Genomic DNA, 6,000 nt, shown 5'->3' on the forward strand with positions numbered 1-6,000 from the left:
TGTAAAACATTAAAATCTTCACAATCACAGGAAGAAGGAGGCGGGAACTGGGAACCCACTCATCACAACGATATAGCCCACCAACATTAATAATGAACTGCAATATCCTTAGTGTGATTTTCAAATTGCAATTAAGTCCGTGTGCGTTGCGTGTTTTGAAGGTCTCAGAGCAATGTCATTAAAAGGTTCAATCGGTCTTTTTTTACCTATTTCACAATTATTTTAATCTCCAAACTGTTTTAGATAGTTCTGCTTTGCTTCTTATGCTTTTCTAAAAAAGTGTTGGATTGTGCTCCGTTCTCGCCGACACACACGGAAGGATCATGAATGCAACAAAACACAGCAGCGCAGATCACACTTCACTGGAGTGAGCCTGCTTCACGTTTTTATGGACACTACATATTTTAACGCCAGTAAACAAAAATTAAAACTTGTAAATTTGTAGTGAAATTTTCAGTTGTACTCTAAAATAAAATGGTTATTTTTCTTAAATACTTAATTTCTGTCATAAAAATTTTAAGTAAGATTAGGTTTAAAGTAATTTCACTCGTTGTTTTTTTTTTTTTTTTAATATTTTGGTGGGTCGTGAAATATATTACACTTGTCTAGGTGGGTCGTGGAATGGAAAAGTTTGGGAACCACTGGTATAGAGGACATGTTATGGCTAACCTCCAGTTCCAGAGCTGAAGAGACTGCCAGGAACACTGGTTTGTCAGCATCCAGAGTTTAAATTTTACTTTTAAAAGTCCCATGTGTCTCTCTCATACACCAGCACACAAACATTGTAGTGTGTATTAGAAACACTGTAAAAAATTGCTGTAGTTTCTACAGCAAAATTTTACAGAATTTTAATGTATAAACATTTTACAAGATGCAGCTGTAATTCGCAATGCATTATGGGTCAAATAAGGTTTTACAGTTGTTAACAGTATATTTCCACGTCAACTGTAATTCATTTACAAGAAGCAGGTGTTGTCACTGTAGTTCCTGCTTTTTACACTAACTTACTGTAGTGTGGCATTATGGGATTGCGCGCGCATCATTCAAATCAGAAACCCAGCCGACTGGAGCAGCCCGAGAACGATTGAAGATAAGAGGCTTTATTCATAATTCCTGGTAAGTTCACTTAATTATACTTAAGAAATATATCCTTTTATATTTATTTAAGTTTATGTATAAGCAATTTCATGTCACAATAGCCTCCTATCCTGACATTTAGTGGCCTTGGTAACTTCTGTGCAGTAAACTGGGAATTGCTATCATAGCATAGTTACGCCAAATGTTCGATTTTTGGAAGTTACATTTTCTTATTGAGAGCATTTAAAAGTATTGTTTACCTAACTTAAAATAAAGCCCAATGCGAACGATTGTCATAGCAACTACTATCTATCGAAATAACTGACAGAACAGCAAAATTTGAAATTTCATTCGTTTATATGTGTTCAACTGTCCCATATTGACTCGACGCCTTACTATAATAAGTGAAAGACATCTTTATATGCCCGACTGGACAAGTTAGCCTGAGTAAACAAAGAAAAGAAAAGAAGACTGAGGAAGCATCGAAACGCCAGACTGATTCTGATTATATTAACCTTTCATTCAACATCAAAACAAGCTTAACGGCACACATAATCTCACGGAAAATACATGAGGTAAATGTTCAACTGTTGGGTTTATTCATAACATATTGTAGCAACGTACAGTTGTTCGAATACCGTGGGCTAACTAGAGCTAAGCTAGACTGTTTATTTTAACCTAACGGCTAGCAGGGTGCTAGCACCTATACGGCGCGACTTACTTTCGCTAGCGGGGAGAGCGAGCACTCGCGTCCCATACACCGGACGACCATGAGTGTCTCTGTTTGTGAAGAGTTGTCAACAAACCAGCCAACAGGAGGCAGTAGTGTCTGTTACTCTTTAATTTCAGAACTCAATATTCAAACTTACACTGGCAAGGCCATATCACAAGTCACTCCCCTACACATCTCTCTCCATGACGGTGACAGTCACCCCTTTTTATAACATGGCAGTAAATGAACCCGAATCAACTCAAATTAACTTAGACATGAACATGTATAACATTACTAATAAAGGAACTCAAACATCTTGCTTAAATAACTCATAATTGAACGTTAAACAAATTCCCATGATGCACCTGGCTGCCAGTGCTGACTTACGGGTCATTACAATATGATATAAGAAGCATCACAAGTGAGCTGTTTTGCTGAGTATCACGATTGCAAATACATAGTTCAATAAACAATTAGTTAACAAGTTACTTACTTTTTTAGACACAATATTAACTGTTGTTGTATTTCACCAACGAATATAGTTCCAAACAAAGACCAAAGCAAAACTATTTTGCTCTTTCTCAAATCAAAACTCCAAACTTTGAACGGATCGGTTCAATGAATGACTCAGTTGATTCCCTCATTAAGTTATTTACTGCCACCTAATGGCGGTTTAGTTTCAGGTTTAATAAGTAGCATTGCATTTTTCCAACATTTATTAATTGTATTTTCAAATTTCATGTCAATACCCAGTTGTAATTTTGCACTGTTAATTATTTAATTTGATTGGTGGTACAGTTCTACAATGTAATATTACAATTTATAATTATAAATTATATAATTTATAATAGTTTGTTTATTCTAAAATATATGCCTTTTTGGGTGTTAATTTTGGTCTCATTTACAGTACATAATGCTTTAAAGAAATCACAAGATTATTTTCTTTATGTCTTGTAGGTGCAAAGAATAGCAGCTGATGTGGAGAAATGTTCGATGCTTCAAGACTCTGAAGCTGATTTTATTAGGTAATGTATTAATTATTTAAATAATTTGATAAACTTGTAATTTAGATTACATTTTATATTGAAATACTAGGTTACATATGAGCATTGTAGGTTACATTATTACTTATATTTATTAATTTCAGGTCCACCCAGTGGCTTTTGACTATTTGAGGGTCAGATGGTTGTGAATTCATCCCTCAACATTGTGCGTCCCGGGAGCAGGCATCTTTTGCACACATTAATTTTTTCAAAGGTAACAAGTTGTACTTAACTAATTTCATTTGCGAAAAAGGTTACTTATTTAAAGGGTTACTCCAACCCATAATGGAAATGTAGTCATTCATCACTGTTAACTGTTAATGTCGTTCCAAACCCGTAAAAGCTATGTTCGTCTTCAGAACACAATTTAAGATATTTCAGATGAGAACCGGGAGGCTTGCGTCTGTCCCACTGACAGCCAAACAATTAACAATGTCTAAGCCCAGAAAAGTATGAAAAGAATTGTCAGAATAGTCCATCTGCCATCCGTGGTTCAACTATAATTTTACGAAGCTACAAGAATACTTTTTTTATGTAAAGAAAACAAAAAGAACAACTTTATTCAACAAAGTCTTTATTTTTTATTATGTCAGCCGCACCACACGGATACGCTGTTTCGTTCAAATCAAAGCGTAAATGAACATAGAAAGCGTGTCCATGTGACGCAGCTGACACAGAACAGGCTATGTAGTGTGTGTCCAACAGATACTCTCCAAAAATGGCTCTACACTGACGCAGAGGAGACTAATTGTTGAATAAATCAAAATTTGCAAAATTTGAAATTTCATTCGTTTATATGTGTTCAACTGTCCCATATTGACTCGACGCCTTACTATAATAAGTGAAAGACATCTTTATATGCCCGACTGGACAAGTTAGCCTGATTAAAAAAAGAAAAGAAAAGAAGACTGAGGAAGCATCGAAACGCCAGACTGATTCTGATTATATTAACCTTTCATTCAACATCAAAACAAGCTTAACGGCACACATAAACTCACGGAAAATACATGAGGTAAATGTTCAACTGTTGGGTTTATTCATAACATATGATATAAGAAGCATCACAAGTGAGCTGTTTTGCTGAGTATCACGATTGCAAATACATAGGAGGAGACTAATTGTTGAATAAATCCTTATTTTAGTTTTCTTTGCATACAAAAAGTATTGTCGTCGCTTCATAACGTTACTGTTGAACCACAGATGGACTATTCTGATGTTGTCTTTCATACTTTTCTGGGCCTTGACAGTGGTATTTACTGGAGAGTCTATGGGACAGTCACAATCTTCCCGGTTGCATCCAAAATATCTTAAATTGTGTTCCGAAGACGAACAAAGCTTTTACGGGTTTGGAACGACATGGAGGTAAGTGATTAATGGCAAGATTTTAATTTGGTGTGGCATTTTGACATTTATTTTATTGAGCTAGTTTCATTTGATACATAACTTTATCCTGATGCTTTTGCTTGTTTTTAATGTGCAGATGTTTTCTTGGAATCACAACACTCACTGGATACAAGACGGACACATGGAGGCAAAACAAGTGGAAAAGTCTCAGAGAAGAGGGACAACCCTCATGTGTGTGCTCATCTCAGAAAGTTGATGGACTTTCAGTATGTATTTATTAAATTGTCTTTTGCAGGAATATTCTTAATTTAATAGAACATAAGCTCAAACAACAGAATAAAAGCCTTGCAATGTCTTTCTGCCAGTTTTAATAAATACTTATTTGCAACATCATTGACTTGGTTTTTATTCACTTGTAAATGTATTAAGATAGAGCTCATGATAATGCATTTATATCAGTATTTTATAGGTTACTGTTAAAATTATTCTTTAAAGCAGTTTCATTGTTAAATTATTACAACATCATATTGTATTTAGGGGTATTTACATGATTTTATTGGCAACTTTTGTTGCCATTTAAATACTGTAATTTAATGAAATTACAAAAAAATGCTGTAAAATATATTTACAGGACTTTATTGGCAAGTTTTTTTTGCCAGGTAAATACAGTCCTTTAGTGAATTTACAAAATATTGCTGTAAAATAAACTACAAGTAAAATTCAATGTTACTGTAAAAAATACTACAAACTACTGTATTTCACATACAGCAATTAACTGTAATTTGCTTTGCAGTAATGTCCTGTAATCCATTTTACAGCAATTAACATCATTTTTACAGGATTTTATTGGCAACTTTTTTGCCAGTAAAATCCTGTAAATTCTACAGTACATTTTTTACAGTGAACCTCTTGGGTAAAGGAAGCAGTTCTTATCACGTGAGATGGACTTGGAGGTTAACTACTCCTTTAAGAATATATGTGTTTTAGGTGGCTGCTAGGGTGTTCTGTGTTTTCTGTTGTGTTATGGATAATTAGACAAGAAAAAAAGTTTAATATATGGCAAAGTAAATTGATTGGATTTTTTCATCTGTTTTATCTGTCAGGTGAACTCTATTTGAAAAATACTGACAGGCATACAAATATATAAAAGGGAAATTAGAACATCACAAAACGTTTGAGTTGCAGAAGGTAAATTAAAACCTCATTAAAAGCTTGAGTTGCAGTATGAACACATGCTAGATGACATCTCATTCCTCACAAGAGGGCGTTTTGGTTTTGACAGAAGTGATTCAACATTGAGAGTATGCTCAGTATTTTTCTGCATAGTCACTGGCCTGCTTTGGCAGCTTTGATTCATTTTTAAACCATAATTTTTATTTATTTATTTATTGCTTCTGATTTTGAACAATGAAGCTGCTTTCCCCAAACAACCATTACTGCAGGATTGCTTGATTTATTGATTGATTGGGTAATTTACAGGAGTGAAAGTGATCTTATATAAAGAAACATGACACACAATATATTAAAATCATTAAAGGCATGACTTTTACATTTGTCTGGGAAATGAGCCCTGATTGGGTTATATTTACCTGGTAAATGTAGTTTAAACGTTACTTATTGAAATATTTCTTATCTTATAGAAATAAGGAAAAAACATTAATTTATGCAAATGTTTTATTGTAACGTGATGTCATGCTCAGTGAGTTCTATACATTGAAACATTGTTGTGGTGCAGATACTTACCACAGAATAACACAAACTCAGACACACAGAAAGAATAATACTTTAAGTCGGCTGGCATGCAAACCCCAGTGGTTTTCACCC

General features: G+C 34.2%; 1 long non-coding RNA gene across 1 annotated transcript; it reads left to right on the forward strand.

Annotated features, from left to right (window-relative positions):
- Positions 1 to 801: 801 nt before the first annotated feature.
- On the forward strand, positions 802 to 4,497 carry LOC132115688 (uncharacterized). The gene is made up of 5 exons (XR_009425541.1): positions 802 to 1,116; positions 2,747 to 2,814; positions 2,937 to 3,046; positions 4,080 to 4,194; positions 4,313 to 4,497. It is a non-coding gene; the product is annotated as an uncharacterized LOC132115688 (long non-coding RNA).
- Positions 4,498 to 6,000: the final 1,503 nt, after the last annotated feature.

Source organism: Carassius carassius, chromosome 35, assembly GCF_963082965.1.
Source record: "Carassius carassius chromosome 35, fCarCar2.1, whole genome shotgun sequence".
NCBI lineage: Eukaryota > Metazoa > Chordata > Actinopteri > Cypriniformes > Cyprinidae > Carassius > Carassius carassius.